The 15,005-nt window shown below is 41.8% G+C and overlaps 1 long non-coding RNA gene across 3 annotated transcripts in view; it reads left to right on the forward strand.

Moving 5' to 3' along the window:
- The first annotated feature begins 5,530 nt into the window (after nucleotides 1-5,530).
- Nucleotides 5,531-15,005, forward strand: part of LOC147574628 (uncharacterized) — a 45,283-nt gene continuing 35,808 nt past the window's right edge. For 2 of the 3 annotated variants that reach the window (XR_015243355.1, XR_015243356.1), the window contains exon 1: nucleotides 5,531-5,856. This is a non-coding gene — a long non-coding RNA (uncharacterized LOC147574628). The remainder of the gene's footprint in view (nucleotides 5,857-15,005) is intronic. The other variant, XR_015243357.1, reaches the window with a different exon arrangement.

Here is a 15,005-nt window from a genome sequence, read left to right on the forward strand (position 1 = left end):
TAGTCTTGGGTCCAAGGCCACACAACTCTTTGGGCCACTGGTCAGTTAGGCCTCTGGAATCCTCTCAGGATGCCGCAGCCGGGTCTTTGAAAGGACATGGTGTTGTTCCAGGTTCTATGCCGAGTGATCCTGCACCGCTTCTGGACCCCAGGCGCGTGTTGTTGTCAGACTTTGGTTTTGGGTCCCCATGGAGAGAGAGTCTTAGCTAGGGTTAGGGTTCAGTCCAGGGACGTCACCAGGGCTGAAACGACTCCAGTCTCATGATCTCCCACGAGGGCTGAAGTGAGGGCCCATGCGACGGTGCGGGTCAAGTGTTGGGTTAGGGTTACAGATCGGGTTAGGTTTAGGGTGAGGGTTATGTTTAAGGTTATGTTTAGGGTTAGGGTTAGGTGCTAGGAGTCTCCAGACACTGACCCCACAGCAGAGCAATTGTCTCCCCAAAGGTCTGAGTGGAGTACACAAGGGAAGGTGCCGGTCAGGATTAGTTTTGGGGTTCCAAGGCCAGACAAATATATGGGCCACCCTTTGGTTAGGCCTCAGAAATCCTCTAGTGCAGCTGCCATAGCGCTTTGGAAATGACGTTTGATGTTCCACGTTCAATGGCGAGTATTTCTGCACCGATTCTTGAACCCGTGTGCGTGCTGTTGTCAGAGTTTGGAATTGGGTCCCCATGGGGAGAGAGCCTTACCTAGGGTTAGGGTTCAGTCCAGGGACATTGCCAGGGCCAAAGCGACACCAGTGTTTTGAATCCATGGAGGGTGACATGAGGGCACATTCACGGCTGTGGGTCTGGTTTAGAGTTAGTGTGTTAGATAGGGTCAGGTGTAGGGTGAGGGTTATGGTTAGGGTCATGGTTAGGGTCAGTGTTATGTCCCAGGAGGCTCCAGGTACTGACCCCACAGCAGATGAGTTGTCTCCCCGAAGGTTTCAGTGGAGTACACAAGGGAGGGTGCCCGTCAGGATTAGTCTTTGGGTTCCATGGCCAGTCATATGTATGTGTGACCCTTCTGGCGGGGCTCAGGAATCCTAACGTACAGCTGTCTCCCCAAAGTTGTCCCCTGAAGGGCTGAGTGGAGTACATAAGGGAGGTTTCCAGTAAGGATTTGTCTTTGGGTTCAAAGTCCAGGCAAGTGTATGGAACGCTCTTCGTGTAGAACTCATAAATCCTCTGTTGTAGCTCCAGTTGTGCTTTGGATATGACATGGTGATGTTCCATGTTGAGTATTTCTGCACCGATACGGAACCCATGTGCATGCTGTTGTCAGACTTTGGAATTGGGTCCCCATGGGGAGACAGCCTTAGCTATGGTTAGGGTTCGGCACAGGGACGTCGCCAGTGCCGAAGCGATACCATTCTGTGAATTCCATGGAGAGCTGAAATGTGGGCACATGGGCGGGTGTGGGTCTGGCTTAGAGTTAGTGTGAGAGATCATGTTAGGTTTAGGTGTAGCGTTAGGTTTACGGTTCTGTTTATGGTTGAGATTAGTTCCCAGGAGGTTCTAGACCCTGAACCTACAACAGTGCAGTTGTCTCCCCGAAGGGCTGACTGTAGTGCAGAAGGGAAGGTACTGGTCAGCATTAGTCTTTGCGTTCCATGGCCCCACACCTATATCCGCACTCTTTGGTAGGCCTCAGGAATCCTCCTGTGTATCTGAAGCCCTGCTTTGGAAATGACATGGTGATGTTCCACGCTTCACACAGAATTATCCTGCACCGCTTCTCAACCCATTGTGTGTGCTGTTGTCAGACTTTGGAAATTCAGTCTCCATATGGAGAAAGCCTTAGCTACAGTTATAGTTTTGGCCAGGGAAATCTCCATGGCCGAAGTGACACCAGTCCTGTGATCTCCCTGTATCGATGATGTGAGGGCACATGCATGGTGGGAGTCAGGTGTAGGGTGAGTGTTAAAGATGAGGTGAGGTTTAGGTTCACGTGTATACTGTGGGTCACTGTTAAGATTAGGGCTTGGTCACAGGAGGCTCCTAGCACTATACCCCGAGTAGGGCAGTTATCACCCCACAGGGCTGAGTAGAGGGGTCTAAGGAGGGTCCCAGTCAGGCTGAGTTTTGGGTGCCAGTGCCACTCCTCGGTTAGACCTCAAGAAGTCCCCTGTGGAGCTCCTTCTGGTCTTTAGAAATGACATGGTGATGTTCCAGGTTCCATGCCATGTAATCCTTCTCCGCTTCTGGGCCCCATGTCCATCATGTCCTCAGACTTGGGAATTGGGTCCCCATTAGGAGAAAGCTTTTGCCAAGGTTAAGGTTTGTTTCATGGATGTTGCAAGGGCTGAAGCGACACCAGTGCTGTGATCATCCTGGAGGGCTGAATGAGGGTCCATGTGCGGGTGCGGGTCATGTGTAGGGTTAGGTTTAGAGTTGGGGTGAGGTTTAGTTTGAGCGGTATGTGAGTGTCACAGTTAAGGTTAGAGTTAGGTCCCAGGAAGCTCCAAGCGCTGAACCTCCGCAGGGTAGTGGGCTCCCCAGAGGATTGTGTGTGGGCCTCATCGGAACGGGCTGTTCAGGCTTAGTCTTTGTGTTACAGGGCCAGCCTCGTGTGTGTGCCATCTTCACTTGGGCCTCATCAACCCCCTTGTGCTGCTCCATGCGGGCATTGGAAATGTCATGATGATGTTCGATGTTCCATGTCAAGTAATTCTGCACCGCTTTGGGCCATTTGTTTGTGGTGTTCTCAGCGATAGGAATTGGGTCCCCATCTAGAATGATCCTTAACTAGGGTTAATGTTCTGACCAGGGACTTCACCAGTGTGGATGTGACATCATTCCTGTGTGTCGTGTGCATTTGGGTTAGGGTTTGGGATTGGATTTGGTGTTAGGGGTTAGGGTTATGGTTAGGGTTGGTGTTAGGGGTTAGTGTTAGGGGTTAGAGTTAGGTTTATGCATTAGGGTTATGTTTAGGGTTATGGTTAGTGTTTAGTGTTATGGTTAAGGGTTAGGGTTTGGAGTTAGAGTTAGGTTTAGGCATTAGGTTTGGGCTTGGGTTAGCCTTAGGTTTAGGGTTATGGTTTGGGTTTGAGAGTTAGGGTAATGGTTAGATGGTCGGGTTAGGGTTAGTTGATGGCATTAGTGTTAGTTTTTGCATTAGGTTTAGGGATAAGGTGAGGTCTAGGTCTATGACTTGGGTTGGTGTTACGGGTGTGGGGATTGGATTAACGGTTAGCGTTAGGGTTAGTGTTTGAGTTTTATGGTTAGGGTTAGTTTTAAGTTTTATAATGTAGGGTTAGCAGGTTCAGACAGAGCATTAAGGTTAGGGCTTTAGTGTTAGATTTATAAGGTTAGGGTTAGAGTTTTTTGGTCAAGGTTAGGGTTAGTTTGGGTTATGTTTACTTTGTTGGTTCAGTAGGGTTAGTGTTGGGTTTAGGCCTCGGGATAGGGGCAGGGTTTAGTATTAGGGTTATGGTTAGGGTTAGCTGTTAGGTTTAGGTTTTGTGATTTGGGTTAGTGTTAGGGTTAGGGCTAGGACATAAAGTAGGTCATGCTTGCACACCCACTTGGAGCGGGGAGATGTTCATGCGTGGACACAGCCCTCCCCTCTGGGTGGGATTGTGCTCATTTTTTTCGTCCCTGTCTGTCTGCACTGGTGGTTGTTTTCACCTCGCCCCATTCGAGCTTGGCTCTGGACTGTTTCACACCATCACCTTGCCCTCTCTCGTTATGATAGGATTTCACCTACTGCCTCATCCGTTTTTGGTGCATGGGGTGCATAGTTTTAAGCTCTATATCATTTATTTCTTGGGATTTTAATAATTTTCTTCATTCTGCTGTTTGGGAGTTTTGTTGTCCTTTGTCTGGCTTTTATACTTATAAGTTTATGGAGTTTGCTTCAGTGTTTTGTTTTTGTTTTTCCTGAGGCAGACTTGTATTGCTATAAACTTCCCTGTTAGAAGCAGTTTTCCTGCTTACAGAAGTTTGGATTGTTGTGTTTTCATTTTCATTTGTTTCCATGTTTTTTTGGATTTTCTCTTTGATTTCTTGGTGAGCCATTGATTTTTTAGTAGCATGTTATTTAAATTCCATGATTTTGTGCCTTTTCCAGATTTTTTTTTCTTGTTGTAGACTTCTAGTTTCATATCATTTTGGTCTGAAGAGACACGTGGTATGGCGTCGATCGGTTTGATTTTGTTTTCGCTTGTTTTATGACCTAATATTTTATCGAGTGTGGGGAATGTTGTATTTGCACATGAAAAGAATGTGTATTGTGTTGTTTTAGGATGGAATGTCTAAAAATATCGGGTAAGTCCATCTGGTCTACTCTATCATTCAAAGTCTCTACTTCCTTGTTGATTTTCTGATAGAAATATCTCTCCATTGATGTCATTGGGGTGTTAAAGTGTGCTACTATTATTGGATGACTATCAATTCTTTAGTTTTGGACTGTTTTGTGTATTTGCATGCTCTCAGGTTGAGTGCATATATGTTTACAATTGTTCTTTTTGTTGGATTGTATCTTTTATTATTATAGTGTCCTTCTTTGTCTCTTGTTACAGTTTTCTTTTCAAATCTATTTTGTCTGATAAAGGTATTGCTACTGCAGATTTCTTTTGATGGACTGCAAGATCACGACTTTTGTCAAGCTGGACGCTTAACCGACTAAGCCACCCAAGCGCCCCAGGAATGATAGTTTATTGGCAAGAAGGAGAAATTAAAGATAGGGTAAAGGATGTCTATTTTTAATTAAAATATTGTTCACACATTTGTTTTATGAGTTTTAGGCATATATTGTAGTCATTCCATATGTCTATAAATTATATTGTACTTCAGCACAAGTGTAGCTATCATGTGAAAGCATGCAACACTATTATTACAGGGTTGACTCCATTACATTGGCTGTCCCTTGTATCCCTAGGACTCATTCATTCCATAGCTGATGCCAGTATCTCTCTCAAAGGTGTTCATTCCTTATCTGACCTAAGATTTTGGTGGTAAACACAATTATCTCTTGCTCAGCAAGTGTAAACTGGCGGTCTATTTTTATGTGAACATTGCTTAAAACATTACAAATGATGTCATTGCATTAATAAATTCGGTTTCATCCTTCACTCACAAGAAAGGAGAAGGAAAAGATTTCTTTGTGTCCCAGGCCCTGTCATTAAAACCTTTCCCAATGTGGAGAACAGGTTTAGTTGCACAGAGCACCTTCAGTGTCTCAGCTGAACGACCAGGGCCTTCCACATTCCAAGAATTCCTATGATGGCCAGCAGAGAGAGCTGGAGCACCACAGACCCGGAGGGGCGGGCCCTCTGCCTAGGCAGTGATGGCCAGCAGAGGGCGCACCATCGGCTTTTCTGACCCAGGGCACTTCAGAGCAGGAAGGGCTTCTATTGCTCCCAGAGGACTCAGGGCCTCTGCCGCTGCCTCAGTACAGAGAGCAGAGCCGCATTTCCAGCAGGTTCTGCCGCCTGCCCCAGGGGAGACCTTGGGAGCTTTGCAGCAACTTGGCATCTCCTGAGTCCCACAGAGTATCTGCCTTGTTGTACTGAGTGCTGAGGAATGAGCACTGGGTGGCTTCCCTGGGCAAGCTGATTGCTGAGCTGCACAGGCCCTTGCATTTTCTGGGCAATTCCCGTGTTTCATTCCTCCCCTTCCTGGACAGTATTTGAACAAGACGTATTTTACCAAAGGTCTCGTGGATTGCAGGGTCCCATGACATCACCTCATCGATGCAGTCGATGGTTTGTTCCAGATTCAGGCTTGTTTCCGGGAAGAAACCCTGACAGAAATTCAGAAGAACGGGAGCTGCATTCCATTAGGACTTGAATACACGAAATGTTCGTCTCAGGACCTTCTAGAAGAATGAGCTGGGACCCACTTTCCGAGTCCTGCTGGAACCAGAGACCGAGGTAAGGGCACAAACTGTCCCCCACATCATACATGCTTTTTAAAAAATTTCATGGTTATTTTTCCAACCTAGTGAAGTGATTGCAAACTACAGAAAACCTGGAGGTACCTGTCATTAACGTACGTTATCTTTAATTTAAATTGCAGTGAGTAAAGATTCAGTGTAGTATTAGTTTCAGGTGTACAATATAGAGCAACCCTTCCACACGTCACCCGGTGCTCATCCCAGGTGCACTTCTTAATCCCCAGCAGCTGTTTCACCCCTTCCCCACCTTGCTCTGGAAACCCTCAGTTTGTTTCCTAGTTAAGAGTCTGTTTGTCACTGTCTCCTTCCCCCCCCCCCCCCCGCTTTGTTTTCTTTTATTTCTATGTGTTAGTGGAATCATCTGGTATTTGTCTTTGTCTGAAAGGCTTATTTCACCCAGGATAACATTCTCTCGCTCCATCCAGCTCATGGCAAATGACAAGATTTCATGTTTTTACGGCTAAATAATATTACATTCCATATACCACATCTCAATTTATTCATCAGTTGATGGATGCTTGGGAATTTTCCGTAATTTGGCTGTTGTAGAAAATGCTGCTGTAAACATCACGGTGCATGTATCCCTTTGAAGATTTTGTATTCTTTGTGGAAATGCCTTGTAGTGAAATTGCTGGATTGTAAGGTACTTCTTTTTCCAGTTTTTTGTTTGTTTTTTTTTTGTTTTTTTTTTGAGAAATCTCCATGATGTTTTCCAGAGTGGCTGCACCAGTTTGCATTCTTACTCACAGTGCAAGAGGGTTATTCTTTCCCCACATCCTTGGCAACACCTGCTGTTTCATCCTTCATTGATTTTAGTCATTGTGACATATGTGATGTGTTATCTCATTGTACTTTTGAATTGTATTTCCCTGAAGATCAGTATTGTTGAGCATTTTTTCATGTGTCTCTTGGCCATGTATATGTCTTCCTTCAGGAAATATCCATTCGTGTCTGCCCATTTTTAATCAGATGTCTCCTTTTTTGGGTGCTGTATAACTGTATATATTTTGGGCACTAATCCTTTATCCGATGTCGTTTGCAAATATCATTCTGTTGATGTTTTAGCTTTATTGATTATTTCCTTGGTGACTGAAGGTTTTACTTTTTATGAAGTCTCATTATTTTTGCTTCTGTTTCCCTTACCTCTAGAGATATATCTACAAAGACGTTTGTGCAGGCAATGTCAAATAAGATACTACCCGTGTTATCCTCTGGGATTTTTATGGTTTCAGGTTTCACATATAGGTCTTTATCCATGTTGGATTTATTTTTGTGTATGTTGTAAGAAAGCGGTCTGTTGTTTTTGTTTTGTTTTGCAGGTTGCTGTCCAGTTTTTCCAAAACCATAGTTGAGGAGCCTTTTTTTAAGTTTATTTATTTGTGAGAGAGAGAGAGAGAGCATGCAGAAGAGGGGCAGAGAGAAATAGAGAGAATATCCCACTCATGTTCTGCACTGCCCTGAGATCATAACCTGAGCTGAATTCACAATCACACACTTTGTTGATTGAGCCACCCATGTGTGCCAAGATTATCTTTTTTCCCATTGGATATTCTTTCCTGCTTTGTTGAGAATTAATTGACCATATAGGTGTGAGTTCATTTCTGGGTTTCTATTCTATTGATGTCTGCCTCTGTGTTGTTGTTGTTGTTGTTGTTGTTGTTGTTGTTGTTGTTGTTTTGCCAGTACGATACTGTTCTGATCAGTACAGCTTTGTAATATAGCCTAAAGTCTGGAATTGTGATGTCTCCAGCTTTGCTTTTCTTCTTCAATTTTGTTTTGGCTGTTTGGGGACTTTTGTTATTCCATACAAATTTTGAGATTATTTGTTCTTGTTCTGTGACAAATGTTTTTGTTAGTGTGATAGGGATTTCATTATATGTGTAGATTGTCTTGAGGAATGTAGACATTTTAACAGTATTTTGTGCTTCCCATCCGTGAACATGAAATGTATTTCCATTTCTTTCTGTCCTCTTCCATTTCTTTCATCAGTGTTTCACAGCCTTTAGAGTACAGGTCTTTCACCTCTTTGGTTAGGTTTATTCCTGGTTTCTTGTGGTATTTGTGAGCCTGTCAATGGGGTTGATCCCTTACTTTCTCTCTGTGTTAATTCATGATTTGTGTTAGAAATGCAATACATCTATGTAGCTTGATTTCTGTATATTGTGATTTGTCGAGTTCATATATATCAATTCTAGCGATTTTTAAGGGAGTCTTTCATGTTTTTTATAGAACACATCATGTCAGTTCCAAATAGCGAAAGTGCTACTTCTTCCTTGCCGATTTGGATGCCTCTTATTTCTTTTTGTTATCTGAGTGTTGTGGTTGGGGTTTCCCATACTATGTGGGATAACAGTGGTGAGAGGGGTCATTCCTATCTTGTCCCTGATCTTGGAGGAAAAACTTTCAATTTTTCCCCATTGAGGATGAGATGAGCTGTGGGTTTTTCCTAGATGACCTTTATTATGTGCAGGTAGGTTGAGTCTCAATGTACTTTGCTGAGGGTTTTTATCATGAATGGATGTGACATTTTGTCAAACAGTTTTCCTGCATCTGTTGAAAGCATCATATTGTTCTTATCCTTTCTTCTATTATTGTGGTGCATCATGTTGATTGATCTGTGAATGTGGAACCACGCTTGCAGCCCAGGAATATATCCCACTTTATTATGGTAAATGATTCTATTAATGTATTGTTAACTTTAATTTGAAGGTATTTTAATAAGAATTTCTGCATACATAGTCATCAGGCTATTGGTCTACAGTTTTATTTAAAAATTTTTTTAACATTTTTTAAATGTTTATTTCTTCCCTTAGAGTACATAAAAGTGAGGGAGGGGCACAGAGATAGGGAGAGAGAGAATCCTGGCCATGCTCCACACTGTCATGGCAGGGTCCAACGTGGGACTCGAATGCACGCACCGCAAGATAATGTCCTAATTCGAAATTAAGAGTTAGACAGTAAACCGACCGAGCCACACAGGCGTCCCGGAAGTTTTCGGTTTTAGTGGAGGCTTTATCTGGTTTTGGTATCATGGTAATGATGGCCTCATAAGATGAATTTGTAAGTTTTCCTTCTTTTTTATTTTTTGTAATAATTCGAGGAGAATACATATTACCTCTTCCTTAAATAGATGGTAGAATTCATCAGTTAAACCATCTGGCCCAGAACTCTTGTGTTGGGGGGAGATTTTTTTTTATTACTGATTTGATTTCTTTCTGTTTTCAGATTGTATGTATCTTCCCATTTCAGTTTTGATAGTTTGTGTGTTTATAGGAATTTGTCCATTTTTCTCAGAGTGTCCAATTTGTTGCATATAGTTCGTAATATTATCTTCTAACTGTATTTTTGTGGTTTGGACTGTTATTTCTCCTTTCTTATTTGTGATTTTATTTATTTGAGTCCTTTCTCTCTTCTTACTGAAAAGTCTGCCTAGAAGATTTCATGTTGATTACTGTCCTCAAAGAACCAGCCCCTGGTTTCATTGATTTGGTCTAGTGTCTTTTTGGTTTGTATATCCCTTATTTACGCCTTAATCTCTATTACTTCCTTCCTTCTGCTGTTCTTCTTCTGATTTGTGACCTGGAATGTGATCATTTCTGGAGAATGTCCCATGTGCGCTTGAAAAGAATATGTACTCTGCCATTTTAGTATGGAGTGTTCTGAATATATCTGTTAAACCCATCTGGTCCAGTGTGTCATTCAAAGCCATTGTTTCCTTGTTGATTTTCTGTTTACAGCTTCTGTCCATTGATGTGAGCGATGTGTTAAAGTCCTCTACTATTATTACATTATAATAAATGAGTTCCTTTATGGTTGTTGTTAAATATTTTATATACTTGGTGATTGCATGTTGGGTGCATCAAAATTTACAATCATAGGATGTTCTTGTTTGGTTGTTCCTTTTAGTATGAGATAGTGTTCGTCTTCATCTCTTGTTATGCCTTTATTTATTTATTTATTTATTTATTTATTTATTCATTCATTCATTTATTTATTTTAATTTAAGTCATAGTTGACATACAGTGCATTCTCGGATTCGGGAGTAGAATTTGGTGATTCATCCCTTACATACAACACCCAGTGCTCATCACATCAAGTGCTCTCCTTAATACTCGTCCCCCATCTAGCCCAGCGCTGACCCACTTCCCTCCATCAACCTTCAGTTTTTTCCTCTAACATTAAGAGACTCATGTGGTTTGTTACCACTCTTCTCTTTTCCTGCCCCTTTCCCATGTTTTCATCTGTTTTGTTTCTTAAATTCCACATGAGTGAAATCATATATTTGTCTTTCTCTGATTGACATATTTCACTTAGCATAATAGATTCTAGCTATATCCACATCATTGCAAATGGCAAGATTTCATTCTTCTTGAAGTTGAGTTATATTTCATTGTACATATGTTTGTATATATGAACGTACACATATGTACATATGTACATATGCGTATACATACGTACACACACACACACACACCACAACTTCTTTATACCTTCATCAGTTGATGGATCCTTGGGCTTTCTCTATGGATCCCTGTTGATAATGCTGATATAAATACTGGGTTCATGAAATGTCACTATTAGGTATTTACCCAAAGGGTCCCAAAATAGAGTCTTGGTTTTAAAGGTTATTTTGCCTGATATAAGTATTGCTACTGGCTTTCTTTTGACATTATTGGCATAATAAATGTTTCTTCATTCCCTCACTTTAAATCTGAAGATGACTTAAGTCCAAATAAAGCTTTGTAGGAAGCATCTAGATAGGTGTTGTTTTTGTTTGTTTGTTTGTTTGTTTGTTTGTTTTGTCCATTCTGACACCCTATCCAATGTCTTATGATTGGAGCATTTAGTCATTGTACATTTAGAGTGATTATTGATAGGTATATATTTAGTGCCATTCTACTAGTTGTTTTGCCATTGTTTCTTGATGTTTTCTCTGATCCTTTCTTGTCTGTAACACTTTTAGTCCTTCATTTCCACTCAAAGAGCCTGATTTAAATATTCTTTCCTTTTGACTGGTAGTACATTTCTTTACTTCTTTTTAATATTTCTTTTTTTTTTTATTTAAGCCCAAGTTAGTTACTTTATAGTGGAATACAGTTTCAGCAGTAGAATTTAGTGATCCGTCAAGTACAAAATATACCCAATACTCATCCCAAGTGCCGCCCGTAATGCCCATCACCCATTTAGCCCATACCCCTATTCAGTAACCCTCCTGGAACGCTGAGTTTCTTCTCTGTATTTAAGAGTCTCTTATCGTTTGACTCCCTCTCTGTTTGTATCTTATTTTTGCTTTCCTTTCACTATGTTCATCAGTTGTATTAAATTCCACAGATGAGAGAAATCATATGATGTGTGTCTTTCTCTGACATATTTTCCTTAGCATAATAAAGTCTGGTTCCATCCATGTTGTTGCAAATAGCAAGATTTCATTCTTTTTGACTGCTGAGTAATATTTCATTGTATGAATATACCACATCTTCTTTATCCATTCATCTGTCAATGGTCATTTCGGCTCTTTGCATAATGTAGCTATTGTTGATAATGCTGCTATAAACAGTGCAGTGCATGTGCCACTTCGACTCAGCATTAGTGTATCCTTTGGATAAATACGTAGTAGTGCAATTGCTGGGGCCTAGTGTAGTTCTATTTTTAGTTTTTCTGACGAATCTGCATACTATTTCCAGAGTGGCTACACCACTTTGCATTCCCACCAGCATTTCAAAAGCGTTCCCTTTCTCTGCATCCTTGCCAACATCTGTCTTTTTCGGAGATGTTAATTTTAGCCATTCTGATAGGTGTGAGGGGATATCTCATTGTGGTTTCGATTTGTATTTCAGTGATGACCAGTGAGATTGAGCATCTTTTCATGTGTGACCAATCTGGATGCCATCTTTGTTAAAGTGTCTCTTCATGTCTTTTGCCCATTTCTTCACTGGAGTATTTGGTTTTTGGGTGTTGAGTGTGATAATTTTTTATAGATTTTGGATACTAACCCTTTATCTGATATGTCACCTGCAAATATCTTCTCCCATTTCATTCAGTTGCCTTTCAGTTCTGCTGATTGTGTCCTCTGCTGTGCAGAAGGAGACGTGCTTGCTTCAGAGACGTGACAAGCAAGAAGTTGTTGTGGCCAGGATCAAGGAGGTAGATTGCCTGTTTTCTCCTCTAGGATTTTGATGGTCCCTTTCTTACATTTAGATCTTTCATCCATTTTGAGGTGTGTGTGTGTGTGTGTGTGTGTGTGTGTGTGTGTGTGTGTGTGTGTGGTTTAAGAACATAGTCCAGATTCATTCTTCTCACTGTCCAGTTTTCCCAGTACCATTTGCTGAAGAGACTTTTGTTTTTCCATTGGATACTCTTTCCAGTGTTATCAAAGATTACTCGGCCATATGTTTGAGGGTCCATTTATGGGTTCCCTATTCTGTTCCATTGATGTCTGTGTCCGTTTTTGTGCCCGTACCATACTGTCTTGATGATTGCGGCTTTCTAATACACCATAAAGTCCAGATTGTAATGTCTCCAGCTTTGTTTTCTTCTTCAACATGACTTTGGCGATTTGGAGTCTTTTCTGGCTCCCTACAAATTTTAGGGTTGTTTGTTCTAGTTCTGTGAGGAATGCTGGTGTTGTTTTGATAGGGATTGCATTGAATGTGTCGATTGCTTTGGGTAGTATTGACATTTTAACAATATTTGTTCTTCTCATCCATGAGCATGGAATGTTTTTCCATTTTTTTATGTTTCTTCCATTTCTTTCATAGACGTTGTATGGTTTGTTCCTTTATTTTTTTAATGTTTGTTTATTTTTGAGAGAGAGAGAGAGAGAAAGAGAGAGCACATGAGCAGGGGAGGGTCAGAAAGACAGAGAGAGGGAGACATACTCTGAAGCAGGCTCCAGGCTCCAAGCTGTCAGCACAGTGCCCATCACAGGACTCAGACTCACAAATGCGGGATCATGTCCTGAACCGAAGTCAACACTTAACCGACTGAGCCACCCAGGCGCCCCTCTATTGTTTTAAGTGTACTGATCTTTTACCTCTTTGGTTATGTTTACCCCTGGGTATTTGATGGTTTTCAGTGCAGTTGTAAAGTACATCAATCCTTGATTTCTCTCTGCTGACTCATTATTGGTGTATAGAAATGCAATCAACTTCTGTATATTGATTTTATATCCTGAGACTTTCCTGAATTCCAGTATCAGTCCTAACGGTTTTTCCATGGAGTCTTTTGGATTTCCTTGGAAAGTATCATGTCTGCAAAGAGGGAAAGTTTGACCCTCCTTGCCAATTTGGGCACCTTGTATTTCTTTTTGTTGTCTGCTTGCTGAGATTAGGACTTCCAACAGTTTGTGGAATAACAGTGGTGAGAGTGGACATCCCAGTCGTGTTCCTGATTTTAAGGGGAAAGCTCTCAGTATTTCCTCATTGAAGATGATATTAGCTGTGGGACTTTTGTATCTGGACATACTGATATTCAGACAAGATCTTTCTATCCTTCCTTTCATGAGTGCTTTTTTTTCATCAAGAAAGGATGCTGCATTTTGTCAAATGCTCTTTCTGCATCTATTGAGAAGATCATATGGTTGTTATCCTTTCTTTTATCAATGTGATGTATCACATCAGTTGATTTGCAGATATTGAATTGGTGGTGCATCCTAGGAATAAATCCAATTCATTGTGGTGAATAATTATTTGTATGTATTGTTGGATCCAGTTCGCTAATTTTTGTAGAGAATTTTTGCATCCAGGTTCATCAGGGTAATTGGTCTGTAGTTTTCCTTTCTAGTGGGGTCTTTGCCCAGTTTGGACTCAAGGCCAAGCTGGCCTCATAGAATGCGTTTGGAAGTGTTCCTTCCACTTCTCTGGCCATAACCTTATCTTGTTCTTTCATTTGGGATGCATTGCTCTTGTCTTGGCATTTTGGCTGAGTTTTTGCCTTCTCTGTGTTACAAACGCTTATTATGTTAGCTGCCTGTGAGATGAATGGCTTTATGAAGAGGAGGTCATCTAGTGTCCAGGGGCTGACACATCAGGGAGTGTCTGTGGTGTGTGTTGCATAGACTGTTTTGTGTTCTGGCTGCATTATTCTTCAGGCCAGTTGTATGGACAATGTATGGTCCTTGGCCAGAATGTGCTGAGTTTTATCTAGGTCAGCTCCGATCTGCTTCTTAAATGAGACTTGAAATGACTGCCACTCGAAGTGAAGCTCTGCAGAACTGTCTGGTCAAGAGAGGTGGTGTGGTCATGGGCTTCCACTGGTCTTCTGGGGAAGGGGACACCTCCATTGGGACTGAGTCAAGCCTGATTGACCTAGAAGGCCAGTCTCACCAGAGCCCAGGAATGTGGGGTTGGTGTAAGCATCTTAGGCAGCCAGTGTGGAGATGACCATGTTTCCAGCAGATGGCTCTGTGTCTATGCTGTGGGGAAGAGGAGGAAAATGGTCCCACACACCTCGCCTGTCCTAGCTCCTTTGTCCTCTTGTTAACACTGCCTCTCAGGGATGCTCTCCATGATGAGTGTATAATCGCCCCACTGTGTGCACCAGGCAATGTACAGGTCACTGTTTCCATACCATGTGCCTGTAGGTAGTTTGCTGCCTTCTCTCAAGGGCTAGGCCAGTGCCCTCAGGGCTGTATCCCAGCCAAGCCTGCTAACCTTTGAAACTCCACATTCTCAGGGTGCCTGGATTACTTGGTTAAGTGTCCGAGTCTTGATCCTGGCTCAGATCATGACCTCGTGGTCATGGGCTTCTCTCTCTCCCTCTATTTCTGCCCCTCCCTTGCATGTGCTCTCTTTCTCTCTCTCTCTCTCAAAATAAATAAACTTAAAACAAATTTAGTGGCATGGACTACATTATTTAGGCAAGATTTCCTCCCTGAGGGAATGGCAGGGGTCTATCAGTTAAATTTCCAGCACTGACTAGGAATTTCATTGCTGACTGGTTAAAGGTTACATTCCTACAGGAATGAATTTAGGGTTAGTGATATGGGGCCTTAACGTAAGTAACTCCATGACGGTCCTGTGAGTTTTCTTTACATTCCAAACCCATATTTTTGCACATTGATTTTTTTATTAAAAACATAGCCCTAAATAATATTTTAGCCATCTACTGCCGGCCTGATTATCATAT

The sequence above is a fragment of the Puma concolor genome, chromosome D4 (genome assembly GCF_028749965.1).
Source record: "Puma concolor isolate L17-30 chromosome D4, mPumCon1.1.hap2, whole genome shotgun sequence".
In the NCBI taxonomy this organism is placed as follows: Eukaryota; Metazoa; Chordata; class Mammalia; order Carnivora; family Felidae; genus Puma; species Puma concolor.